We start from the raw sequence: 27,703 nt of genomic DNA on the forward strand, positions 1-27,703 counted from the left end.
TGCAGCGCTCCTTGTGAAATGAGTTGATCTGTAGTGGAGCAAGGCAATCTGCTGGTAGTGAGGCAGCAGCAGGCAGAGATCACAGGGCTGTGTGGGTCAGGGATGGGACGGTGTGGGGCTGTCCACAGGGCTGACGTGGGTGGTGGACATGAGTTGGGGAGAAAAAGGTTGTTAAATGTTTGGCTTCTGAGTCTGGGAGGTGTAGGGCATGCTGCTTGGGATCATCCCTGTGTTTGTGCAGTTTGTGGGCGTGCTTGAGCACATTTCATGCTCTACTCAACACCCCAGAGGTGTGCACCCTGTCAGAAGGTGCCAGTTGGACAGCGGCACACTTGGCAGCCTGCTACTGTTGTGATTCCCTTTGCCTTGGAGTTTTTGGGCAGGGGTGGTTGGTGCATTGCTAAAGGCTCACATGGTGCAGGGCCTGGCACAGGAGTGGTTCTCACAGCGCCCGGACCCAATAACCAGCACTTGGTGCTGCTTTAGTGATGGAAGAAGTGATCCACTGACCTGACTTAGTGCTTTCACAAGGCCTCCTTTGGAGGACTGCTGCTGGATGGAGCAATGTCTTGCAGCAGGCACGTAGGTGTTTGGCATCTTGGGTTGGTGGTGCTGACAATATCTGGAAATGGAGAAGTTGGTAGGTTGAGAAGTTGGACCTTCCAGATAGCCTCCACGTTGTGCTAAGCTCCTCCAAAGCAGAGGGGATCCCACAGCTTCCTGCTGTGTTTTCTTTTGCCTCAGCTCTCCTCTAAGTTGATTCATCTATCACGGAGTCATTTCCTCCCCTTCTCTCATGACTCATGAGAGCAATGATGACTTCTTGAGATGTATTTTTCAGCATATGAGTCAGGTGGGACTCCGTGTGTCAGGGAGGGCAGGTGAGGAGGAAGAAACAGAGCCTCTCCTAGAAGTATGAATTGCCGTGTCACTCATGGCCTCTGAAAAGATGCCTCCCTGCCTTGTCTTCTGCAGGCGAGAGGAGGAATATTTCCTGTGCTTTGATGAGGCTTTGTAGGAAGGTGCTCGCTAGCCTTTAGGCACGCACGATGGATGCTCAGCGCAGGACTGGCATTCTGATGAGGTAGTGATTCAGTCCGGCCATCAGAGCCCATTTTCCTCTGTTTCTCAGTGAAAATATTAACATGTCATTATGAAAGTTCAACAGTGTGCAGAGCGTTGATTAATAATACATGGTTACTTACCCCGTGTGTTGCCTTTCTAGAAGCAGAAATGAAGCAGAAGGCCGCTGATGCCGATGATGGCTGGTAGCTGTGGTGCCGTGCTGCAGCACAGTGCCAATGCTTGTGGGATGCTCTGGTTCCCCACAGGCATTTCAGAGGAGTGCTGGAGCCAGGGGTGTGCGGCACAGAGGGTAATTGCTTCCCAAAATAAGTCATCTGCAAGGAGATGGTTATTTGGGTGCTGTCCTTCCCTTTTTGTTCCATCATAGCTGTGGTCAGTTTTATCATGGGACGGAAGGACTCCTATGAACACCTATGAATTCCTTGTGTTCCAGCTGGCAGTAGAGAACTGCAGCTACGGCTGATTGCAGGAGGCTTTCACCCCATGCCCCATGCAGCAGCCTCTGTGGGGCAGTGACCAGCACCAGCACTGCTGTCCTCTTCCTCCGGTGTCCTCCTGCATCCTTTCTGCAGGACTGGGTACCAGCTGAGGGGCTCCCCCTGGCTGCACTGATGAGCTTGCCCTCATTAGGGCTGAGAAAAAAAGTCTTCTACCCAACAGAAAGGAAAAAGGTGGTGGATTGCCATGTTACTGCTGGGGTGTCCATGTCTCTGCATCAGTGGTGTTTTGCTCATGCTGGAAGTCACAGCTGGCTGCCTCCTGCCTCAGCACATGTGAGGCTGGGATTCAAGAGGCTATTGGGTTGCCAAGTTCTTTTGCCACCCTTCTCTGCCTTAAGTTTCCTATCTGTTCCTTCATCTCTACATGTATCTAGAGGCACTCTTTCTTTTACGTGTGCCTGAAAGACTTGTACCTGTAGGCTAGAGCTGCTTTGAGCTCTTTTAGGAGGCTGACCACCTTCATTCTTGTCTTGCTGGTGTTTCACATCCTGCTTTCAGCAACTCCTGCAGGCTGGGATGTCTCTCAGAGCCACAGTGCCTGCTGTCCTGGTGAAGCCGGGGCTGAGTCATCATCTGTGGAGCACATGGGACTGCATGCCACCTCCAGGCCCCCAACACAAAGGGCGTCTCCTCCCATCACTCTGGTTTCCTTCCCTCAATGTAGCCTTCCCAGGACTCCCTGGTTCCCCAGTTTCCCATGCCATCACATCCAGCCTTTGTCTCCTCCTCTTTGGAAAGCCCCCGTGGAGGCTGAGGACGTGTTGATGTTATTTCTGCTCAGTGCCTCAGATAGTTCTTCTGTTGCCACAAAAGCTTCTCTGCAGTGAAGGTTGATAAGGGGAGCAGTGCCAGGAGGAGCCCTCGCTCGCAGTGCCCCAGCTCCTCCAGGCTGCAGGCAGTGTCAGTGGGTGATGCACAGAGCTGTGCCTCAGGCCAGTCGCCACCATGGCTCTGCAGGCAGAGGAGGAGGCAGTCTGAGTTTGGAGGAGGAGGTGGCCAGGAGAGGGATATTTTAGATCCCCGGCTATGTTTTAAGCTTGTTTCTACTTTTTTATACAGTTCTTGCGAAGGCTGTTTTGGATGACTGCTTCATCCTTCACAAATTTAAACACAGACAATTTGCTTTGCCTCCTGAGAACAGCACATCCCACAGTTTACTGAGTGGGTTATGCCCTGAAGCAAGCTATTTATACACCCTGACCTGTCTAACAGCTGCTGCTGGTGCTGCCGCTCTTCCCCTGTCTGTACCAGAGCCCTCTCCATCCCCAAAGCACCCCAGTGCTGTGCTGCATGGCACATGGGGAACAGGGGGCTCTGGCTGCTCAAGCCCTGGCTCCTTGAGACCCCGTGTCTCTGTGCAGTCACATCTGCTGCCCCAGGTGAGGAGGTGTGGGGCTTGCAGCTTGCACATGTTTTTCATCACTGGCCAAATCTTTTGGCTGCAGGTGAAGTGTGTTTTATTTCCCGTGGAGCTCAGCTGTGGGCAGCATGCAGCACGATGTCTGCAGGCACACAAGACCTCCCCTGTCCCCCTGCAGCACTGACTTGCAGGGAGGAAGGGCATCTGTGGGATGGAGGATGAGCAGAGCGGCGTTTCATGTCTTGGAGCATTTGTTATGTGCATGCATATATGCAGTGCCTGTTGCACACACACAGCCTGGACAAATCCATTGCAATGGAGGAAACAACAGCAGTTACCTGCAGTCAGTTTTGGTTCATGTTTGTTCTCTTATTGTGGAATCTTGTTGCATCTGGGGATCTTCTGTATTTTGAAAGCACGTTGCAGGAATGGGCTTCTTGTAGTCAGGGAGGTCTGAATGAGCGGCGCTTTGGGGGTTGTGGCATTCCCACCCCCTTGCCTGGGATGCTGTGGGGGAAAAGCTAGAAGCTGGGGCTCGCTGCACAGTGGATCTGCAGATGTAGGGCTGGGATTTTCTTACTGCCTTAAGCAAATCTCTCAGTTTTCTTTCCAATTTCCACCCACCACCCTCAGACCTTGGGTTTTCCCACTTGCTGGCACTTTTTCCTTGCTTCTTCCTTCTGCAGTGAGGGGGTAGTCAGCATTTGGCCAGGCTTCCAGCTCCTGTGATGGAGGCAGGGGGAAGCCGGGTGTGCAGCTGTGGAGCACAGTGCTGGGCAGCAACAGGCAGCGCTGTCAGCCCTGGCTGCACGGTGCCTTGCTGGGACCAGGTCCAGGCTCCATCTCCTGCTGGCACACGCATGTATCAAGAGTGCGGAAGGGATTTCATCGGACAGGTTTATCCCTTTAACAATTCTCGCTAGCCCCAAGATTTGCCTTGCAGGTATGAGGCTAACAGAGCCCTTATCAGCTCTTCTGCTCCCTGACAGGGACAATGAAAGGTTTCACTTGTCTGAAGAGCTGCAGAAATTGGCACAGGACGAAGCATTTCTCAGCCCGGCAGCGAGCAGCTCTGCCGAGGGACAAAGGATGCCAGCATCCTGCAGGAGGTGACACCTCATAGCCACCACAGGTTGGGCTTTGTGTCTCCTGGGCTGCAGGAGGCCCTGTGCCGTCCCACTGCCCTACAGCTTAACCCCAGCACCGCCCGATGCTGTGCAGGGATGTGCACAGCACACATGTTCACACCGTCCTGGCCACAAAGCAGTGCACGTGAGCCTGCCTTCGTCCTGCATTGCATCCTTTGGCATCCGTGCAGGAGGGACTGCAGCTGGCATCCGCCTCGTTGTGCTGAAGTGCAAACCGTTTAAAGGTATAATCTCTTTGCCTTGTTAATTAATAGTGCCAAATCCATCTCTCTTCCTTCTTTCCTAATTGCTGGTTGGTAGCTTTTGTTCCCATTCTATCCTTAATTCCCTGCTCACCCATTCCCGGCTGACCGTCCCGTCTGTTTGTTTGTTTCTTTTGTGTGTGTGTGTGTGTGTGTGTGTGTGTGTGTGTGTGTGTGTGTGTGTGTTTGTTAGTCTTGGGCTGGACCTGCTCCAGTAATCCAATTTGAATCCAATCTCCCAGGTCTGGAATTGTAATTTACAGATTGCAGAGGGGAGCGAGCAGCACCCGCACACCAGGATGGTAGTTTATTGTCTAATCTAATCAGGGGCAATCAGATGTTCATAACGAGTCTATCAAGACTGTATTGGGCCGGTTTGCTGAGCAATGGAACCAGCTTCCTTAATAGCTCTAACACGATTTAGGGCTTCCTACACTTTCATGCAGATTATGTCAAGCGTTTCCCTTTCTTCTCCCGTGAGCACCCAGCAGGAGCCCGGCCCCCATGGCTGTGCTGCTCAGCACTGCAGAGCTCCACGTTGGCACCATGAGCCCCAGTCCTGCTGGGAGCAGCCCAACTCCTTCCCCTCTGGTTTGTGGCAGATTATGGCTGTCACTCACTTCTGCTCTGGGTATGAGCATCCCTGGAGGTGCCCAAGGCCAGGCTGGATGGGCTCTGGGCAGCCTGGTCTGGTAGGGTGCAACCTGCCCACTGCAGGGCTTGGAACCGGATGGCCTTTAAGGTCCCACCCAAACTAAGCCTCTGTGATTTACTTTCTGAAGCTCCCATGTCTGCAGGTCAGACCTATCTGGGGCTTTGTATTGCTCTCCCAGTGCCAGAGCAAAAGAGAAGGCAATGTCAGGATAGTAGGTGGGCCAACATCCCAGCAACGGCTGTCTGACCCAGGGCAGAGCTCCCTTATAATTCTTGCCTTCCCGCTCTAGCAAACTACAGCCATCCCTCTAGCTCCTTACTTTGCCACATGGGTAGGAAGCCTCCACCTCAAGCACTGCAGCACCCAGCTGTGCCCCCAGCACTATGCTCCACAATGCACCTGGGGCTCACAGCTTCCTGCCTGCCCCGGACCATCCTTACCCTCCAGCATGGCAGGGCTGGCTCCTTCCATGCACTGGAGGCATGATTGGAAGGATGAAAGGCGATGGGTGAAGCTTACTGCCTGGTGGATAGAAAGAAAGGTGGAAAGGAGGAAGGGAGGAAATAAATGGGGAGTGATGTGTGTCAGTGCTAGGGAAGGAAATTATCATTCAATTCTTTGCAAAACAAATTTTGGACACAGTTAGGAAGAAATGGTCGAGATGATAGGAAAATCAAAGATGCTGTGTCACCAAAAAGGGGATTTATTCGAATTTCTCTGGTTAGTTTTGGGGTGAGGAAATTCATTTCCATGGCAGTTTGGCGGCAAGAGTCACTACTGTGCCCGGGGCTGCACTGCCCCAGGGCTGCCACCAGCAGAGCCCTGCGCTCACAGGTCTGTCGTGGTGTCTGTCAGCTCTGTGACAGCCAGGGCTGTGGCAGGAGGCCAAGTACAAGTGCCACAGTGCGGGCAGCCATGCCCCCCTCCTGCTCGGGCTCTGCCTGCAGCTTGGGGCTGGAAGGCACCAAGCCCCCCTGCATGGAGCTGCGGCACTCCGACACCCAGCCCTGCCCCGGGGCAGCTGACGGCCATTAAATGTTTGAGTGATGCTGCAACAATTGTGGAAATATCTCTGATAGGCATCTAGCATATCTTAATAAAAAAAAAAAAAAAAAAAAAGGCGACAAGAATGTAAATTGCACATGCAATTGTGATAAAGAGCCAGAGATAACATTAAAGAGATGCTATCAGTTTAATGCACGCTCGGTGCCGCCTGATGTGCTCTGTGCAGAGCAGCTGCTGCCTGCCGGCAGCTCCCAACGCAGTGCCCGCGCCGTGGGTCCGGGCACGGGGCAGCCCCACACGACCCCCCCGGGTGTCTCTGCCTCCCGGAGAGCCCGCAGCCCTTCCTGCTGCTGCTTTAAAAACGCCGCCCCTCAGAAGAGCTAAGGGGAGTTTCTAGCGATCCGCCAGCAGTTGGTTGCGGTCACCGCCCGGCCCGTACACCAGCCCGGACCTTTCCCCGTTCCCAAGTCCTGCTCCCCCAGCCGAAGCCCAGCAGCGGCCGCGCTGGAGCTGCCCTGCCCGCAGCGCACCAGCAGATGGCAGAGCCTTGATGTGAGCTGCTGCTGGAGGAGCTCGGCTGCCGGCCGATCTCTTCATCCCCCGACCTGCCCGCTGCCTACGTCCCTCAGTGCCGCATCCCCACGGTTCTGGAACCCCCCCACGGGCGCTGACTCCCCCAGCAGCCCGAGCAGCTGTGTCAGTGCCCGACCGCACTTTTGGAGAAGAAATTTTCTCTAAAATCCACCCGGAACCTTCTCTGGTGTAACTTGAAGCCATTCCCTCTGTCTTCTTGCATGATGCTGTGCACTCTTTGTTATGTACCCTATACAAAATCACTGTCCTGGCCCATTGGGAGCTGTGTTGGCAGCATGCTGCAGGGCAGCACCAACACCGGGCCGTTTGCTCAGTGCCACTGCAGGTAGCAGAGCAGGGGTCACCTTTCAGCTGTGCCATACAGGAGCCCCACACGTGCCTGGGAGGTGCACAGGGCCCTGGGCTGGAAGCAGCCCCTGTTCCCAACTCGTTTGTGCTGAAGTGGGTTCCTGCAAGTGGCTGGAATGGATAAATCTGAGATCTTGAGGGCCTGGAGTGCGTATGGAATACAAACACCCACTTCCCCTCCTTGCTCAGGCAGCCATGCAGTGCACAGCAGAGCAGAGGCTGCGAGCAGTTTGCAAATGTGTTAGTCCCACTGCAGCCCCCAGCAGTGAGCAGAGCGGGCCCCAGCCCTGCTGCATAAAGGTTTTCTTCTCTCCCCATCCCCTCCTCAAACCCAGAACCTCTGCAACGGCACCTCTGCTTTGCTGCCTCTGCACTGAGCATCCCTAAAACCTGCGCCGTAATAGCATCCCTGCTAATTATATCACTGCAGATTTATTTCATGGTAATGTTATTGCTGGCCCCAGGCATCACCGCTATCATTGGAAAACATCGAACGATCACAGCTCTTTATCTGCCTCCATTAAACCTGGCAGCAGCGTCTGTTTATAAGTTTGCCCTCTGCTGAGAGCCAAGAATTGACGAGCGGGTGGTGCCTGGAGGGGAGCTCACCGAGGGGCAGGTGGTAGCGGTGCTCAGGGATGGGGCAGTGAGTGACAGCGTGCCTGGAATCTCCTGCAGACATGCCTGACTCTGAGCAGAAGCTGTGCCATGGGCTGTGCCATGGGCTGTGCCATGGGCTGTGCCATGGGTTGTGCCACGGGGTGTGCTGTGGACTGCGCTATGGGTTGTGCTAATGGCTGTGCCATGGGTTGTGCCTTGGGTTGTCCCATTGACTGTGATATGGGTTGTGCCATGAGCTGTGCCACAGGCAGTGCTGTGGGCTGTGCCACAGGCTGTGCCATGGGTTGTACCCTGGGCTGTGCTGTGGGCTTTGCCATGGGCTTGCCATAGGCTGTGCTACAGGCTGTGATGGGGATTGTGCTGTGGGTTGTGCCAAGAGCTGTTCTGTGGGTTGTGCCGTGGGTTGTGCCATATGTTGTGCCATGGGCTGTTGTATGGGCTGTGCTGTGGGCTGTGTGTTGGTTCCCCAGTGGTGGGGAGGTTGCTGCAGTGGCTTGTCGAGGTCCCTTCCCCAGAGCAGTTGCTATCAGTTTTGCTGTGCCTGGCCAACGTCCTTGTGGTTATGGTGAAAAAGGCTCTAGCAAGGAGTGAGTGGGCCAAAAGCTGGTCTGAAATGGGGTCAATACATGGCATGCAGACAAAAGGCACTGCCAAGCAGACCGCATCGAGTCTCCTGGTAATTTCTGCAAAACAGCCGGAGCAGAAATATGCTGATAATTATTTAAATTAGACTCCAAGCATTGAATTTTTTTTTTTTCTTCAAGTAACAGCACTTCAGCACTTGTCCAGATGAGTGCTAATTTACCCAAATGGAAAGGTTTATTAAACATGCCAGCCAGCGCTTTAGCAATATTTAGGACAGCAATTTTGTCTTATTATATCTCTTAGCAGAGAGGGCACAGCCTGCTCCATCCAGCCCCTTTGCAGCAGGGCCCCATCTCTTTCAGGGACTGAATTTCCTCAGGGACCTCTAGAATAAGCCCACCTCTCCTGGGTGTGTGCAGCAGGAGCACTGCTCAGGGGGTCTTTAAGACCTCATGGGGCAGAGAGGCAGGACCAGAGCCTTCAGAAGGACTTTGTTGCCATTCAGGTTTTAATAGGAGGTGAAGGAGCTCACCAGCTTTCTGCTGTAGGACGTTGCTTGTGTATGTGATATCAATAACGCTCTAGCTCTGTGATCTGGCCGCTGCTGGTAGCTGTCATTTCTGCCACTATATTGCAGTCATCTCCATCAATATCCCCTCCCTTTCTCTTTCCTTGCTGCGTTCAGCCATTGCACTGCAAATCTTGGCAGCACCAGGAGCTGTAGTTGAAGAAGAGTGGGTGAAAGGGACCCCGATGGAGCTCTGGGCTGTACATTCCTCAGCACAGGGCTGAGCTGGGTGTGATGGGAAGACTGTGCTTCAGCTCCAGGCATTCGTTCCCCTCCCCAGTAAGCCCTGGGTTTGTGCAGTACGGCTGCTGCAACCCCATAAAGCCAACCATTGCTACTGATTTCCCCTCACACAGAGCTGCTGCTATTTACAGGCCTGGCAGTTGGCTGATGGGGATATGAACTTGTCCAAATGGAGAATATCAATGAAATCACTGAAAGGAAGCTCGCGGCGGTGCTGTTCATACCTGCATCTGCAGGGCAGCGTGCTCTGACCCGTCTGCTGTGCTGCAGCTGCCCTTTGCCAGCTCTCACCCACCCAAAAATGGGGGTGCAGCTTTGAGGAGCCTTCCCTGCTTATTCACCTTTATAAAGCATAAAAAGAAAGGCAGTGTGGGATTCAATTTTACCGTTCCAGCACCTTTTTCACCACCCTGATTGAAAGTGCTTAACCTCCTCTTCATTAATCAGTTTGAATCTTCTCTGAAATTCATCCTCGGTGAAGGAAATGAGGTAGAGATGTGCTGCTTCCATCTTAGTGCCCGCGGCTGCTGCAGGATGCTCTGTGGCTGGGAGTGGGGATGCTGTGGCTCTGTTGGCTTTGTTGTGCCTGGAGGAGCCATCTGGGTGCTGTGTGCACGGCCCTCTCGCTGCGCCCAGAGCTGGGTTACCTGAAGCAGACTGCCTGGGGGGCTGCTGTCACTGCACTGTACAGGTGGGGAGGCTGAGGGCAGGGCAGCAGCACGGCTTTGGGATGGGTGGTGGGCACAGTGCTGTGCCGTGCTGGGGGAGGGCAGCAATGCATGAGTGCCTCTCGGAGGTCTGCCTGCTTTTCTGAAGCTCCTTCAATTTTGGATGTCTCTGTGCAGGGCTGAGTGGAAAACAGGCAACAAGGAGGGACAAAAGGCTGTCCAGGCACGATTCTCCCCAGCTGTGCTGGGGTTGGGGACAAGGAATGGTTCGTGGCACGGGGTCAGCATGCCACCCGCTGCCACATCTCATTGCTAGCACACACTGCCTGTCACCACGCCGTGCTCAACCTCTGCTAATTATTTATAAAGGATTAATTAATAGGCTCCTGCTCTCAGCAGTGACCCAGTGCTCTTTGTTCCTGCCCCCTCGGTTCAAATAACAGCTCTCTTGCTGAGAACAACAATCATTTGTTCTTGAGAAGGAAGAGCTGAAGTGCCGTGCTGAAGCCTCACGAAGCTCTGAGTGTGGCACTGCCTCTGTCCTCAGCTCACCGATCGTGTAATTTTATCAAGGAATGCAGTCGAGGTTGTCTCATTGCATTGGTGCTCATTGTTCAATTCCATTACCCTTTCCAGCTTTTCTCTTAATGTCTGCTCCACTGTCTTAGCAAAGGTTGAAATTAGAGTAATTCCCCAGATCACTCTTCTACCGGGTTTAAAATGCAGATAAAACAGATTAAGATTATTGAGATCTGGAAATCAAAGAGGACATTAATGGAACCATCAAGGAAGGAGAGCATTTGTGCATCCGGTTACCCTGCTCCCAAAGCACAGGGAGTGTGCTGCAGCGAGTGGGGGACTGGGCTGCTGCAAAGAAAGGGAATGTTTTATTCCATACCGCCTGTAAGCAGAGCAGGACCTGTTGCTCAGAGATGCTGTGGAAGCGAGAGATGCAGAATGCAGGAGGGAAGCTGGCTATGAATGCATGGCTGTAAGAACCCCCTGTGTGTGCTGCTGCTGCTGCTGCGATCGGAGGCTTTGCGTGAATGATGGAGGCTTTCCAGATCAATGTGAGCATCTGTAAATTGAGCCGAAGAGAAGACAAATGAGCAAGGCTGCTCTGTTCCTTGCTTTGTGAAGATTTAAGCCAATAATTAGCGAAGGCAGCAAAATGATTTCCCTTCCTGCGGGTGGATTGGTTAAGTTATGTGGTTGCAGTCTCTCGTTCTGGGAGAAGAGGGTTGGGTCTTGCATGGGCTGTAGTGTTTTTTTTCATGCTATTCACCTATCCTGTCTATCAAAAGATCTTGACCCTGCTATTTCCATCACAGGGGATAGAAGTGGTAAGCTATGCCAACGTGGCAGCCAGCGCATGGAAATCAGTGTGCCTACGAATGTGCATTCTCACTGATTGCTGCATTTAAGCCTGATTATGTTCCAATCATCCCACCACCATGAAGTGCTATGAGGAGTGTAAAAAGTCATCAGAGGCAGGCAGGGAGAGGGAGAATGGCTCAGGGTCTGGTGGAACCCAAAGAACTTTCTACATTGGCCCTGGACAATGCGCTCAACCGTTGCAAGGAGCAATGCTTTGCAAGCACCGAGGCTTGGAGGCCTCTGAAAGGGTGACTTCAGTGCCAACAGTGCCTTACATTTTAGTAAATCCATCTCAAAATTTAATAAATCCACCTCAAATCCACCCCAGCACCTGTAGGGCAGTAGCAAAGCCTTTGCCCTCTCCTCTCATGCTGGTGGCTCTGTGCTCCCTGAAGCTTCTTGCAGAGCCCCAGCAAGGGGAAAGCTGCAAGCTCCCATCCGCACTCAGCAAACAATCCCACCAGTTGCACTGGGGGCCCCACATTTGCAAGTTGTGCCTTAGCTTGCAAGCGGGGGCTGCCTGCTCAACCCCCAGCACATCCACCTGGTGGCTTGGGGAACATCCCTTCAGCTCCGTGCATCGTGCTCTTCTTCCTTGGATAGCCCGGCAGGTTTCTGGGTCAGACTCTTTGCTCCACGGCTGTGTTTGCACACACACGGCCGCAGCGCTGCTCTGCTGCCACAGGTCTGCAGGGTGCAGCCCTGGAGCTTTGCTGCAGCTGTGCTGTGCCACAGGAGCACAGCCCCGGGCAGAGCTGCTGCTCTAGGGCTGTGCTCTCGATCTCTTAAGCGAATTACAAAGAGAAATGTTTTTTTTTTTTTTTTTCCTCCTTGTGCGCCGCTAGTGCTGTTGCACCAGATTTTCCTCCTTTCATGTCTTGTTTTTACAGCGTGTCCGCCGTTCTCCTCTCTCTTTATATTGAGATTTGTCCTTTCTTTCCTGGAAATTAAAATGCCGCATCCCTGCCAATCTGAGACTAAGCTGAGATCAGAGAATAGTTTGTTTCCAATTGAGATATGAAAAATACCTTGCAGTAACGCCTGCAGCTGTAATGCGTGGGAATGTCTGGATTGCTCTGTTCTGACAGCCCACGTCCTGCCACTGCGGGGCCGAGGGGTGGGCCTGGAGGGAGCTGGGGAGTGCTGGCTGCCTCCAGCATCCCCAGTGCCAGCCCAGTGTCCCCCTCCACGCTAATAGAGGGCTCCAAAGCACAGAGATGGCCAGGGGGATCCACTGGTGCCTGTGGTTTCAGCATCATAACCATCACAATCGGGTTTGCTCTGCCTGGAGTTCTCTCCTCTGGGAGAATGCAGCAGAAGGGGAGGAAGGGAATGGGACCATCCCTCCCTTAAGCCCCCTGTGGCTGCTCAGCAGCGACTCAAAGAGGTGATACCTGCTCCAGCCATGTCTGCATCCCCAGGGATGTGAAGGATGCTCCTTGCAGTGAAAGGACAGCCTCTGTCCTGGGTGAGGAAGAAAGGAGAACTATTTTGACAGAGGACAAGGATCCCTCTCTAGGCTCCCCAGTCCATGTCCAAGCTGAGTGTTGCTTGACCTCAACTGGTTTCCATGATCTCTGCACCGCAGTTCTTCAGGCTTGGAGTCACTCTGCTGTTTGTCCTTCAGAGAGCACCAGGAGCAAAGCAGCTGCTTCCCAATCCTGGCATTTGTTCTGCTGGCAGCAGCTCGCTGCTCTTATCGCAGACGACGTTCCTGCACTCCGTCGGACAGTCGGCCTCAAGGACTCCAGCCTTGGTGGTGGTGTGGCACTTGGGGCACGCAGCCCTCCACTGGGTCCCATTTCTGGACAGGGGTGCTCCCTTGAAAGTCCAGCAGCAGGGAGGTGGGGATGGAGATGTGGCCCCAGGTCCTGCAGCCGCTCGGCAGCTGCAGGCTCACGCTGCCGGGTGCTCCTTGGAGAGCAGCCCATGGGCACCAGTGCTCTTGGCTCGTGGCACCCAGCTCATGTTTTCAAATACCAAATGGAGTTGTTTGCAAATGCCTAGTAAATCCCAAAATAGCCCCAATTTACTGAGTTTTGTGAATAGGCTCCAGCCCACTCCAATGACAATAGCAGCCTGCCTCTGTGCCTCGCTCCAGCTCCGTGGAGGCACAGCGCTGAGAGGGTGACAAGCGAGGCTGGGTGAGCAAATGTTATTATTCCAGCCTGCTGCACAAACAATGGATGCTATTTGTTTTGCTGGCTTCTAGAGCATCTTATTTGTCTCGGCTGCGGTTCCCTCCCTTCAATCCCTGCTCTGCTGTGGCTCGCTGCCACTCAAGAATGCGCTGTCCCAGTGCTGTGTGCCACCACCAGTTCTGTCCCCCCATGTGGGCAGACTGTGGGGAAGTCTGTCTGCCAGTCCCATCCTGCTAAGCCATTCAGGGTGATGTTTTATTCCACTGAAAACCACAAGGAAAGCAGTCTGTGCTGCTGGCTGCCCATTCCTGGTGGCCCATCGTGTCCCTTTGTGGCTTGTGGTGAACAAGCCACAATCTGCACGCCGCAGGGGATGGAGCAGAAGAATGTGTCCCAGGGAGACGTGCAGCTGTGCCCCTGGCCATGCAGCATCCCCATCATCACAAGCATAGCTCTTGTGGGCACTGGTGTCCCCAGTCTATACAGGAGGGATGGAGCAGTGGGGTGAGACAAGAGCCATCAGCACCTCCAGATTGCTGTGCTGTCAGAGGTACCCAGCATTTCCCCAGGATGGACTGAGTGGTGGACTGGTTTTGCCACTTGTCCTGATGGAAAGCTGCTCGATGTGCCATTCATGGGACTGCTGGGTGGTGGGGCTGTGCAACCTATGGGACTGCTGGGTGCTTCCCAGCTTGGATGGGACAGGAGAGAATTCACAGAGCCGAAAACTTGTGTGATGGGATCAGTGAACATAAGGCGATTAGGGAACCCATTCCCAGCCTGCTGCTTGCTGTGACAGATTCCTGAATCCCAGCCAGTGCATCACTGGGGAGATGCTGTGGAAGAAGAAATAACAGGAATTTCCAGCTTTTTATAGTGCTAGCAGCTCTCTGACCGGCTGCAGCGTTCCTGCTGTCCCCAGAACACGTGGGGCTCAGCCAGTGGCTGCTGCCTGTAGAAGAGGGGGTGGTGATCTTTCAGAGCAGCTACAAGAATTTAATTTATTTTACAAGAATTTAATTTGCTACAAGAGCAAAGGGTGGTCGAGGAGTGGAAGGGATCTCAGGCTGATGGCAGAAGATGTCGTGGTGGATTTTTACCTCTGTGGTGTTTTGGGGCTTCTTCTGGCTCAACACTGTCCTGTCCTAAAGACACTCACTAACGAATTTGTGCCATGATCACACTAACGAGCCCACTCTCAGTGCTATGTCTCCCTCCCATGCTCTCACACTGGTGCTCCCGAGGTATGGGCACACACCATGGGCTCTGCCCCCACAACAGCAGTGGTGTCAGGGAGGGGCGGGCACGCCATGGGCTGTGTGTTAGGAGCAGGAGCACAGGAACTGGTGGTCACGTTGGTGGCTGAGAGCTCTTCCAGGGTGATGCCGAGGCCTGGGGATGCCAGTGATGGAGCATCCATCCCTCATTCTTCCTTGGTTGTGCTGAGGGCACAGAGAAATGTGGGCAGAGAGGAGAGAGAAGAGGTTGCGGGACCACATTTGTTGCTGCTCTCTGTTGGTACAGGCAGACCCAACCAGGTTCCTATGCTGCCAGTCAGTGCTCTGGGCAGAGGAATCCTCCCTTGGGCACTCACTGGCACCCTGTGGTCCCAGAGTGAAGCAGTGCTGTGGGCACTGCACTGCCCATAATGCTGCCCTGGTGTTCCAGGCTCCGCAACCAATGCACATCAGCCCCAGGAGCCCCTCTGCACATCTCTGCTGCTAGGGCAAAACAAATCAACAGGAACAATAATACTAAATGACAGCCGAGCTACTCTGGAGCGCAGGGCATCTCTCCCAGTGCCCTCACTGTGCTGGTGCTGGGCTGGGAGCCATCCCTTACGACACAGCCCATTGCTCATGGTGCAGGGTGCTGAGCTGTTGCGTGCAGCCAGGACCCCCATCCCTCCCATCCCTCTGAATGCAGCAGGGGGCACTGGGTGGCAGGGCTGAGCTCAGGCATTGGCCAAAACAGGAGAGGAGTGGCAACGTCTTTTCCCTGCCCGATTTCCACCTGTGCTGGTGAGGCTGCCCAGGGCAGTGCTGGGGAGCTGCACTGCAGAGCTCACCAAGGCTGTGATGCATGGAAAGCTGACTGCAGTTCTTTTAGCCTCCTTCTCTGTGCAGGGTGGGTTAGTGTGTTTACCCACAGTATTTTTGGCATGTGGGCTTCGCAATTTGTTTAGCAATGTCAATACCATCTGGAACATCATCTATTTAAAATACATTAGAGACATGAGGAACAACCTATCATGTTTTTTTTTTTCCAGAGGGTGCATCCAGATTGGAGGAAAGAGTCATTCAGAAAAGTTTAACACCAAAGAGATGCTTGCTGTGCCACGTGCCCATCCCTTCCCACACATCATCACTGCCATTCCTGTAGTAGTGCCATGCTTTGATGCCACCTGCCCTGGAGAACAGGGACAGCATCCATGTCCTTGGTGCCTGCAGGACTGCTGGCCAGGTGTCCGTGTGTCACCCTGCATCCCTTCCATGTCCCCAGCACCCCCAGCATCCCCAGCACCTTGCTGCCATCTGTGGTTCATGATTTGCTACATTGCCAACAGGAGCTGTCTTGAATTTCCCTTTCCCTTTGGTATTTAGCATTGTGTCCAGGGCTGTGACCATGGTTTTCTAAGGGTGTGTATAGGCTCCAGTGGGGATACAGAGCGCCATGTCGTCCCCACATCGTGTGCCCAAATGCGTTTCCCACTGTGCCTTTGAACTGGGTCACCACAAACGTCAAGCATATCCCCTCTGATCACTCGATGCAGGTTACTTAGCACGAGAGACAAACTACTTCTTACACAATCAGAGGAAGAAATGTATTTGTGGTGCCTGGGGCCGTTTCCATGCAGCAGAGCCCGTTCTCATGTGCTCTTCTCAAAGCTCTGTTTACTTTGCTACCTTAGTGTTTCTAATTGCTGTTCTGGTGGCATTGGCCTGGCAGCAGCACCAAGGCACTCCACATCTGGGCATCATCTGGGTCTGGGGCCCCTCTTCTGGCACGGGACACAAAGCCAAGGGTCAGAGGAATCGTCTGTGTGTCTCCATGCGATGATAGTATGGATTTCCCTGCTGGGCTCCCAGCAAGTCACACCGACCATGCACAGAGAGAGCTTTCCTATCTGAGAAACCAAACCGTTCATCTGTGCTCCCAGCTGTCCTCATATGTCTGAGAAATCTTTAAAAAGCCCACGAGAAATAACTCCGCATTATTGAAAGCAGTTTGTCTCGTAGAAGATGAACGTGCCTGCGTTTAGCCATGTCTCTGCTTTTGGGTGAGTGGTTTGGCAGATGTGGCTGTAAAGTGCTGTGATTGCCTGGACCTGTGGTGGTAGTGGCCAACGTGATGCTTGGAATGGAGCTGCAGCATGGAGCAGAGGTGCACGTGGAGCAGAGAGATGAGTGTGGCAGAGGTACACCTGGAGGAGGGGGACACCTGGAGGAGGGGTACATGTGTAGCAGAGGTACACATGAGCAGGGTGTACCTGGAACTGAGGTACACCTGGAGCAGAGTTATGCGTGTAGCAGGGCTGCACCTGGAGCAGGGGTATACCTGGGGTAGGGGTACACCTGGAGCAGGGATTCACATGGAGCAGAGCTACACCTACAGCATACCTGGAGCAGAGGTGCATCTTGAGCAGAGATACACCTGGAGCAGGGGTACACCTGGAATAGAGATGCACCTGGAGCAAGGATACACCTGGAGCAGATATGCGCCTGGAGCAGGGGTGCAGCCTGCCCTCAAAACCTGTCTATCCAAAGCCTGCAGACCCCACACCCACTCTGCAATCATGCACTGAGGCTGTCTGATGGGAAGGATCTATCCTTAAAACATTTACATTGTGTCCGGAGCATTAGCGGTCTGCTGTCTCAGGAGAAAACTCCAAACCCAATGGCCTTGCTTCTTCTCCCTGGAAGTCTTTAATGTGGGCTCTCACAGAGTGCAGCTTAATGGCTGTGAAATTATCACTTCATCTGTGCCATCCATCTACATGTGTCTGCTCTGCACTGTGCCCCCCTCCCACCCAGGGAACCTCTCAGCAGCTGGGTGCCTATAGGTGGGGGCATGTCCCCGTGCAGTGCTCTGCTCCGTGTGCCCCTGTCCTGCTGCAGCGTGGGACGGAGGTCCTGCGCCGTGTCTGTAACACTGTGGTGTTACTTTCCCTTCTCCCAGGCTGCGGGTGGCTATGTATCTGCTGTTCTGAATAATCCTATTTGTATTGCAATAACAATGGAATGACTGCGGTAAGCATCAAAGCCTGTGTAGGTCACGAGCGCTTTGTTTCATCATCTCGACGCGATGATGATGATGATGACCTTTTGCTGTCTGCATTTCTGTGTACCTGCGTCTCGCTCTTATTAAATATCCTCGCATCGAAATCTCTCACTAATCTAATCTCCCCATGTGGCTGCTGTATAATTACCTCATTTTGTAAAATATTGCATCTGTCACTCTCCCTCCCCGCACTCAGAGCAGAGGAGGGTGATGGAGCGGAGGGGCTGAGGGGGGAGCGGTGGCGGTGCTGCGGTGGCATTTGGTGTCACCTCCCCAGCACCTGAATCTCATCCACATGTGCCTCTGCCGCTATACCCAGAGGAGCGGCTCCCCCAGGACCAGAACCCATCTGCTCTGGCAGGTCCTTCCCAGGAGTAGTGGCATTCATTAATCATCCTGTTTGCTTTCTTAAAACTGCTTAAGTTCTTTTTCCCTCGGGGGATAATGCATTGCTGCCTTTTAAATAAGCGCTGCCGTTTCGGGCTCCTGCCACCCTTCTGGCTGGGAACACAGCTGTCTCCCGTCTCGGAGCACATCTGCCTGTGTGCGGCACGGGGCGAGCTGTGCTGTGGGGGGGATCAAACGGTGCTTCCTGGTGCAGAGGCTGTCGGATGCAGAACCCCTCATCTCCTAAACCCTTATCTTTTAATTTGGAGACATTCTTGTCTGACAGTTCATAAATTAAAAATGTTTCTTCTGTGACTTTTTGCTCCCGTTTCATATGTATTCTGTGTAAAGGCTTTTAATTCTGTGGAGAATTATGCAAAACCTGCAGGCCCCGGCTGTGTGTTCTTATGGGATGTACTTGGCGTGCTGCAGACCGTGACGCTAAAACCAGCGACCGTGCGCTCGGAAAACGCTGAGCTGCTCTGGGAGGGCTGCAAACTTCTCCTGCAGCGCAGGGATCCGGTGCTGTGCTGTGGGTGCAGCGCTGTGTGCCGTGCTCCTCTGGGAGGTGTTGGCGAAAGCCTCGCTGCATCTGCATCGATAAGGAGCGCAGAGGACAAGAGAGCTGCTGTGAGTGGAGCATGCATCAGTGTCACTGACAAGGCGGTAATTAGGCGGCACAGAAGAGCGAGCAGCGCAATGAGCCTCGGCGGCGAGCACAGGGGATGGCTCCGGCGGCGTCACTGCTCCCTGCTGACACCTGGGAGTGCAGTGAGCCCGGATGGCTGCCTGTGCCCAAAGTCACTGTCACCTTGGGGATCAGCAGCTGGGGGCTGGCAGGTGGCTGGGCAGCGGGCACACAGCACTGAGATGCAGCGCTGGGGGCCCCTTCCCTGCTCTCGCCCTGGGGTTGTGGATCTGAGGGTGCACCCTAAGCCTTGCTGGAGGAGGCTCTGGGTCTCTCTCCCTTCCTTTCTCTCCCAGTGCTCCATGTTGCTGCTCCATGCCAGGATGCTGGCTGCAATGGAGGCCAGGGTTGGGGACACTGTTGCTGTTCCCAGAGTACAGTGCACGAGGGCTGTGGGGCTGTGTCATAGAGTCACAGAATCGTAGGGGTTGGAAGGGACCTCCAGAGATCATCGAGTCCAACCCCCTGCCAAAGCAGGATCCCTACACCAGGTCGCACAGGTAGGTGTGCAGGCGGGTCTTGAACATCTCCAGAACAGGAGACTCCACAGCCTCCCTGGGCAGCCTGTTCCAGTGTCAGGGGTGGCTCAGTGAGAAAGGACTCATCATGTTCATGCTGATCAGGTGCTGGGGCATCACATTAAATTAACAGATGGCAAGAGCTGGGCAATGGAGAGCAAGGAGGAGAAGGGTGGGACTGATGACTGTAGAAAGTGTCCAAAAGTCATTAGGCATATTTATAAGAGGAAAATATCATTGAGAGTGTAGCAGGTACTGTCTTTAATGAGCTCAGTCTCTGAGTTGGGGTGTTGGAGGGCAGGGAGGGGCGGGAGCAGCACTGTGTGCCCATGCAGGTGCCCCCATGGCTGCTGCTGGGCATGTGCTGAGCTGGGCCCACCTGTCCTCGGTACTGTCCCCTCCTCGTGCCTTCAGCCCAGGGACTTCCACACATATTGCATGAAGCCAAGAAGCAGTCACTGCTGCGTGGTTCAAGGTCTGCTGGGCAGGGTGATGGTGACCCTGAGGTGGTGGTGGCCTCAGAGTGACGGTGGCCCCAGGGTGATGGTGGCCCTGGGCACTGGCTGAGTTTCAGGATAAAAAGAAAGACAGCTCACGTTCGTCTGCTCTCCTGCCTTTGCAAAGATGCATCATGGTGTTGAGCACACAGGAAGGACCTGGGTGGTCACAAAGGGAGTTGGGAAGTGAAAACACTGTGTGTGCACCTTCCTCCTGTGCCTGCGGGTGTTCCTCAGCCCCACCACCCTGCGGGGGCTTCACAGGGCAGGGGAGCTCACATTCCGGGGATAGTGTGCCCACTGAGCCTGGGCGGCGAGGGGAAGAGGAAAGCCCAACTTAAAATCTCTGAGTGCGCAGTGTTTTGTGACTGCTGTAATTGCTGTCATGTTTTTAACATCATGCTTTTGTCTGCTGGATAGACTCCTTCTTCTGGTCATTAATCTCGGGGTTTGTGCCGGGTCCTGCAGTGCAGGGAGGCTTTGCAGAGTGCTGCAGCTCGTGTGGGTCCTGCACCAGTGTGGTAGAGAGCAGCTCGTGTGGGTCCCCTCAGGTCCTGCAGCCCAGCACGTGGCCACAGCACTGAGAGCAGGGAGCTGCAGTGCCAGGCTGAGCACCAGGCAGATCCTCAGCCGAGTTTTGAATGGAAACTTTTCCAGATCATCCTCAGACTGAGAGAGGGAGCAGATCTGGGCACTGCAACAAGGCTGTGCTCCATGTGGGGCCTGACAAAACCCTTTGCTCAGTGCCTGGTGCCATATGGGGGCACACCATCACTCGGTTACAGATTCTCGCCGTATCTAAACGAAATGATTTGTTAATTGCAGTGAGCGATCACTGCATGGCTGGGATGCTCCTACTGTGGTGAATAGCTGTTGCCCACTAAGATGGATGTGGCCTCCGCCGCTGGCTGCTCCCCAGGGGCTGTTTCCAGTTTAGCAGAGAACTGAATGAGGAAAGAAATGTTTTTCTCGGCAGTTTGATAGGTGCAGCCCTTCTGACAGATGTTGGTGTTTATGGTCGCACCGGGACAACGTGATGTAGTTGGGAATTGCTAATTCTCTCCCAGGCGTGGCGCTGCGTGGGATGCCAGTGTGCATCGCTCCCCGTGCTCCTTGTTGCCTGGGTCTGGGGTGCTCCAAACTCCAACCTTTGTGTTTGTAGGGGAGATGTGTAGGGGAGATGAAGTCTTCTGGTGCGTGCTTTGGGATTCCCAGCAAGGCGTTCCTGCTGCTTCCCTGGGACCTGCAGCCGAGTACTTGGCATTGGCTGCTGCTCCTTTGGGAGAGCTGGGCAGGGAGGTTGGGAGGAGCGGTGGGAATCTGGGCTGGTGGCAGGAGGTGGGGAGCAGATTGCAGTGCAGGAGGCTTTGATTGACCACAGTACCATTTTGTGGCTTTTTCTCCCTCTCTCCGGGTAAAGCTGCACCGTGACATCCATGCCATTAAATAGGCCATGTTCAAAAGAGAAAATTGCTGCTATTTTCCCCCTTTACTTTACTGCCATAAAAAATTGATCCCACATAGCATCCTTATTTCAAAGACTGCTAAAAAAAAAAAAAAAAAAAAAAAAAAAAAAAAAGAATTTCTCATTTTGGCTCTGACAGCTGCATAAAGTGTTTTTTAAATAAAAGGGACAGGAAACGTGGAAAAGAACCTCAACCCTGCCTGTCCCCAAAAAGCTTGTGCCCCAGAAGGGCGCCCTGATCCGGAGAAGTGGGTAGGAGCAAGAGTGCATGGCACCGGCGGCTGCTGTGGGGCAGCAGTGGGGTTTCTCTTTTTGGCCACAGGTTGGCCACAGAAATTAAAACTTTGCTGAGCAGCTGAAGGGGCAGAACCCCACACTTACCTGGGCTGGGCTGTGCTGGGCTTCTTCTTTAGGAGTAATGGCAAGGGGCTGAGCCATGGGATGGGGAGCGCGGGCTGGCAGGGCTGGGCTGGGAGGCTGAGGAATGCTGGGGAGGAAAGCAGCTCCAGGAAATAGCTCTCCCTCAGCTCAGTAACAACCCTCAGCTCCTGTTCTAATGCAAGCAGGATTAACCACGTGCAAAGGAATTGGCTGAAGCTGCAGCGGCAGGCTCTGCCCTGGTGATATGTCTCCATTTGCTCTGACTTGATTTCTCCAGCCAGCCCAGCCCCGAATGCCATAAATTTTGCTCTTCTTTACACCTCACTGATGAGCTGTCCTTCAGAGCACCAGGTCTGTGGCTTTGCAGGCTGAATTCTGTGCGTGCCTCCCCTGAAGCCAGCCAAGCCCTGGTGAAGAACTGAGATGCATGTAACTATTAAGGTCAAAGGATGCTTGAATGCCTTTCTCCTTTCTCCAGAGTTATTTTTCATTTTCAGTCCGCAGCCTGGCCGCTGGGGTGTGCTGCTCAGACCAATGGCATGGTCCTGTTCAGTTTGGGTCACTGTATTCTTTTAAGTGCACTATAAACCCAGTGTGTCTTTAAGGCCATGTGTGTGTAGGGATTTGCTGATGGCTCATCTTTCCAGCAGGCTTCTTCAGCTGAATGTCAGTTTATTGCTTTTGCAAATTGTCTTGTGCCTACACAGAACCGGCTGCCTCAGCACAGGGTTCTGCCAACAACGTGCTCCATAAAAGGGTTATTAGGATAACAAGAAAGAAAACAGAAACCTCTGCAGAATCGTAGCAGAGTAGTGCATCCCTCCCCCTCCCCTCACTCCATTTATTGCCCTCAGCGCTCCTGAGCTGGGCTGCAAACTGCTCCTCTGCTGTGGGTGAGCGGCAAGGTTAAAGTGCCCAGACAGGAGCTAACTCTGCTGCAATTATCTGCTCCACGGCACAGCACCAAGCTGCAGCTCCCATAAACACCGCAAGGAAGGCACACACCGTTTGCAAATTGCAAAGCAATCGTGACCACCCCACGCCAGCACACAGAGAGGTGCCAATGTTTTCTTTCCCGTGTGTGTTGTGCTGACCCTGCACTTGTAGAGCAAGGGTTGGAACAAGGCAGGTGCTGGCTCCAGCCCCTGGCTCACCTTGGTTTACCTTTTGGGGAAAGGATGAGGAATAAAAACGTGACTCACTTTCCTCTGAACGCCACCAATATCTTTCACCCATCTCTAACACCACTGCTAACCTTTCAGTGTGAGTTCATGCTGGATGCTACAGTGCTATAATCCTCCTCTCCCTCTGATCCTCCATAAGCATGGCATTCTTCTCCCTCTTGCTGCTGTATTGCTCACCTTGTCTGACTGCTGTGTGGAGCTGCCTGTGCACAGTGCACCCACTGCATATCCCATCCCCTGGGCATAGTGCTGGGGTGAGAGCAGGCAGCACCTTCAAGTCATGCTGTGGTGCACCGAGCTGAGCCCAGAATGTTTCAAAAACCAGAGGCAGGAAGCAGAGGGGAGCAGCAGTGAGGTTTGAGCCAGTTCTGCTGGCTTGAATGTGATGCTGCATCAAGGTGCAGCTCAAATTCATGCTACAAAACCATAGAACTACAGCTGAGGTGCTGCACGCATTTCTCCTCCTGTTTGTATATATATTGCAGGATTGTAGGATGCAGCTAGAAGTGTTTACAGCACGTAATATCACAATCAATAGCACGGGAGCCTGCAGGACTGGCTGCTTTGTGGGTCGGTTGCTCAGTGCAGCTCCAGGATGAGGCACGGTGCTCCTGCAGCAGTGTGATGGGATAACCCTGCAGTGGTGACTTTGCACAGCCCACTTTTGTGGTTGTGCTCGGATCGGGTCGGGTTTATGATCCACCTGGCTTCTTACCATCCCCATTAGTAGCTGATAGCAGATGTTTGGAGAGAGGGATTATTACTCTTGCAGTGCATACTTAGCTGGCAGATTATTGAAATTTCTTTCTAATCCTGAGCAGTTACTTGGGAAGTATAAATCCTTGAGTGATAGCACTTCTCTTCCTCTGTACTTTGATCTCAGCTCGCATAACCGATGATACTCTGATTAATTTGATTTTTGTTCCTTAAAAAAAAAACAAAAAAAAATACTCATGTTCCCTACATCTCGAGGCACTGAGTTCTGCGGGGAGCGGTGTTTCTTGGCACTGGATTTGAGCATTTCCATAGCTGAGCTCAGAGGCACCTTTCCATTATGAGGGGTTTCTGCTTCTTTTTAACTCTCTGCCTCCTGCAAGTGAATCGCATCCTCTGTGCCTCTCCCACCTGCTGCTGCTCCCCGTGTGGAGCAGCCACGCTCCTCTCTCCTCCCCACCCGGCACCAGCAGGACCATGTGCTGTCACAGCTGAGGGACCCACTGATGTATAGGCCTGCTGCCTAATGTGACAGCTTTATTTACCGCCCACTCCTGAGCACAAACTGGCATCTTTGGGCCATCACTCCCACTGAGATGTTTGTGCTCCAGCGTGCCGCGATCTCTTCCTTGAGTGGCTACAGTTCATTTTGAGCTCCATCAGCACGCGTGATGAGTCCTAATTGTTGCTCTCAAGAAGCACCGCCCTGTCTGTGCTTGCCCTGAATGTCATCTGCTGATGAGCTGTTGGATCTCCCAAACGAATAGATTTCTTCCCAAGCTCCCTGCGTGCTGATCCAGCCCTGTTCTGCTGGAGGTCTCCCCTCGGTAGAGGATTGCCATCCTCTCACTCTGTATGCACTCCCTTTTGCCACGCTCCACTGTCACCTCCCATACCAGGACTTTGGTGCTGTGCATTGGAAGGTGTCCTTCTCCTTCCCCTCTTGCTCTTTCCCATCCTCTCTCATTTCTCCTTCTCCAGACTGACGAGGTAAAAACAGATCAAGCCAGAGCAGCTGCAAGCTGACATCTCCCTGGCCATCAGTCCGTCAGCTTGGGAATAGGCATGTGGGCTTGTGCAAAATCCGAATCCTGCCTGGAAGTCATTTTTCAAAGCGCAGAGCCCCCAGGCCCGTGCCCTGTGCTGAGGAACTCGCTGCAGGGAAGAGCTTTGCTTTGAGAGGCGTTTGCTTTTCAGGACTCAGGAGACACCATCAGCCGAGCAGTGCTTTACAGTCACCAGAATCCAAGTGCACAGAGGTGAACAAATGCATTTTTGGAGGAAGAAAGGCTTTGCCACAGGTTTCCTTGTGGCACATCTCCACCTTCTCAGAATTTTTTTCCTTTCCTCCCATTTGAACAACAAAACATTAGGATGTGATGGGGAAGGTTGAAATAGATGGAAGTGGTTCTACTGGACTGCAGACTTGGCTTGGCTCAGCACTGCCAAGAGATGGCAAGTCACCATCTGATGGTGGCTGGCACAGGTGAGGGGGCACCACCTTCAGTGCTGGGCTGCTGCCAGCAGTGTTCCTCCAGAGCTGAGAAATGGCACAGAAGGACAGAGAGCAACCAGAGGACCGAAGAGCAAGGGGCCGTTTGAGATATCAGAATAATGGGATTGTTTTGTCAGGAGAAGGCTGAGGTAAAACACAGTAACAGCCTTCAAATACATAAAATGTTCCTGTTGCAGGGAAGGAGAAAGTAATGAACCATTCCCCGTGCACCCTGGAGATGGTATGGGAAGTAATCATCTTAAATTGCAGCAGGAAAAAATTTACCTTTGATATTAAGAAAAACTTGGCAGTGTAAGACTAGTTAAGCACTGGAATAGATTGCCTGGGGAAGCTGTGGGAACTTGGCACCAGCAGCTTTTTGAAAACAATTTGGGAAGTGCTCATCCAGGAGGGGCTGGCCTTGCTTGGACAGGGACCCCATGGATGGATCTCACAGGGCTCTTCCTGCCCCTTTTCAGTCGTTCCTCTGCCATCATCTTTCCTCTCTTGAAGCACTGCTGTAGCTTCCATGGGCCATATCCCCTGCATCACTCTTACACCTATTGGTATTCTCGTATTCGTGCCCTTTGTAGCAGCTTCCACCCACCGCTTGCTGGGCAGCACCCATGGGACAGCTTTTTCTCTGCACCCATGTCTGGGTTCTCAGCTCTCACCTGAAAGAATGTGGGTTCCTTCCTTCCAAGAGTCTCAGAGTCAAGGACCTGAAAGAATGACTTGACAGGATCCCAAAGTTTTGGAAGCCCTGAATCAATCAACCACAAGATCTAATTGTATTTATCTACACGTCATGATTCTGAAAGCCAACATTTGTATATACATCTCACTTCAGCAGCACACATACTAAAACTGGAACAGTACGGATGACACACAAATTCATGAAGTATTCCTTTCTTTTTGCTGATGAGATTAAATCGGGAGGAGCTGTTGACTCCATCGAGAGGCCATGCAGAGACATGTAGACAAATTGGAGAGCTGGGCAATCACCAACTGCATGAAGTTTAACAAAAGCGACTGCCAGATTCTGCACCTGGGATGGGGCAACCTTGTCTATAAATGCAGACTAGGGGATGAGATGCTAGAGGGCAGTCCTTTTGAGAGGGATTTGGGGGTCTTGGTCAACAGCAAGCTGAATGTGAGTCAGCAATGCGCCCAGGCAGCCAGAAAGGCCAACAGTACCTTGGGGTGCATCAAGCACAGCATTGCTAGTCAGAAAGGGAAATGATTGCCCTGCTCTCTATTACACTGGTGCAGCCTCACTTTGAATGCTGTGTGCAATTTGGGGCACCGCAGTATAAAAGGACATAAAACTATGAGAGTGTCCCAAGGAGGGCTACAAAAATGGTGAAGGATCTAGTCTGGGGGGAAAGATCTGTGAGGAGTGGCTGAAGGTTTGTTCAATCTAGAGATGACGAGGCTGAGGAGAGACCTCATCATGGACTGTGGCTTCCTTACAAGGGGAAGCAGAGGGACAAGCACTGCTCTCTTCTCTCTGCTCACAGCAATAGAACCTGAGAGAATGGCGTGAAGTTGTGACAGGGGAGGTTCAGGTTGGATATCAGGAAACAGATCTCCACCAGAGGGTGTCTGGGCACTGGAACATGTTCCCAAGAGCAGTGGTCGTGGTACTGAGCTTGCTGGAGTTCAAGAAGCATCTGGGTAACTCCCTGACACGTGGTCTGGTTTTTGAGTGGTCCTGTGTGGAGCCAAGTTGGACTCAATGATCCTTATGGGTACCTTTCAACTTGGATTCTATGATCTGTAGACTAATGCTGTGAGTGCTCTGAGCAAGAAATCAGTGGGCAGCCAGTGCAGCAGGGGCAGGCAGAGCAGGCAGGGCACAATCCACGACGGGATCTTTGCCCTTCTCTGTGCTTCCCTCTGCAGCCTTCAAAAGGGCTGCGCAGAGCCACATCTGTGCAGCACTTATTTATATATTTGTCCTCCCCTTGCTCCTCTCAGAAATCAATTCCATTCCCCCAAACAATGGCGAAGGCCTTGAGGAGGTATCGATCTGTGGCAGAGCCAGAGAAGGGAGTATTTGTGACACAGAGATGCTCTTTTGTAAGTAAAAGATAATTACCAGATCATAGGGACGCTCGCTGAATGGGATGACATTAAATAGGCATCAGGGTGAAGGGCAGCGAGGCTTTGAATGAAGCACTTGGCTCTCACCAGCAGCAGCCCCTCCTCTCCACTTTCCCTGCCCTTGCTATTTATCCTGCTCCTCACCCCATGCTCTCGTTTTGCTCCCAACATCCTTTTCATTCCAGCTGCCTTCTATCCCATCTTGTCTTTGGGTGCTGCCAGGCTGACCGCACGGGTGCACCTGGCTTCAGAGCTGCTGAGTCCCCATCCCCAAAACCAGGGGGACTCAAGTGGCAGTGCCCTGAGGGGCTGGGGGAGGAGCTGCCACATGCACCTGGCTCGGAGAGCAGTGGTGCTGACATTTTGGGATGAGCATAAACACAGGACTAGGGTGTGTTTGGCCCCGGCGAGGTTGGTCTTGCAGTGTGTTGGATGATGGCAGTGCTGTCAGTGTCCTCAGCACAGCCTGGCTGCTTGAGGCCACCTGTGCTCTCCTTGTTTGGTTTCTGCTGGTACTTCCAAAGCCTGCTTTGTTCATCTTAGCATCAGTGGAGAGAACAGTCCCACAAAACAGCAATGTAGCTCAGGGGGATTGTTACAGCTGTCAGACAGGGGGGATCCCTGGGATGGGACAAAGCAGGGCTCACCATGCCACTCGCTGCTGTCTGTGAGAGCTGCTGCCAGCCAGGCTTAGTGCAATTGGCATGACACAATGCAAAATACATTCTCAGAACACTGTATCATATTTTTTTATTTATGCTGACACTGGCAGTCTTATTCTAATCCCTTGGTGGCACATCACAGATGGATTGCAGTGAGGACTCCCCAGCTGGACTTCCCCAGCCC

General features: G+C 53.0%; 1 protein-coding gene across 3 annotated transcripts in view; it reads left to right on the top strand.

Annotated features, from left to right (window-relative positions):
- Positions 1 to 27,703, top strand: part of CACNA2D2 (calcium voltage-gated channel auxiliary subunit alpha2delta 2) — a 128,227-nt gene that overhangs the window by 62,604 nt on the left and 37,920 nt on the right. The window lies entirely within an intron of this gene.

This window comes from Phasianus colchicus, chromosome 11 (genome assembly GCF_987193195.1).
Source record: "Phasianus colchicus chromosome 11, bPhaCol1.hap1.1, whole genome shotgun sequence".
Lineage (NCBI taxonomy): Eukaryota > Metazoa > Chordata > Aves > Galliformes > Phasianidae > Phasianus > Phasianus colchicus.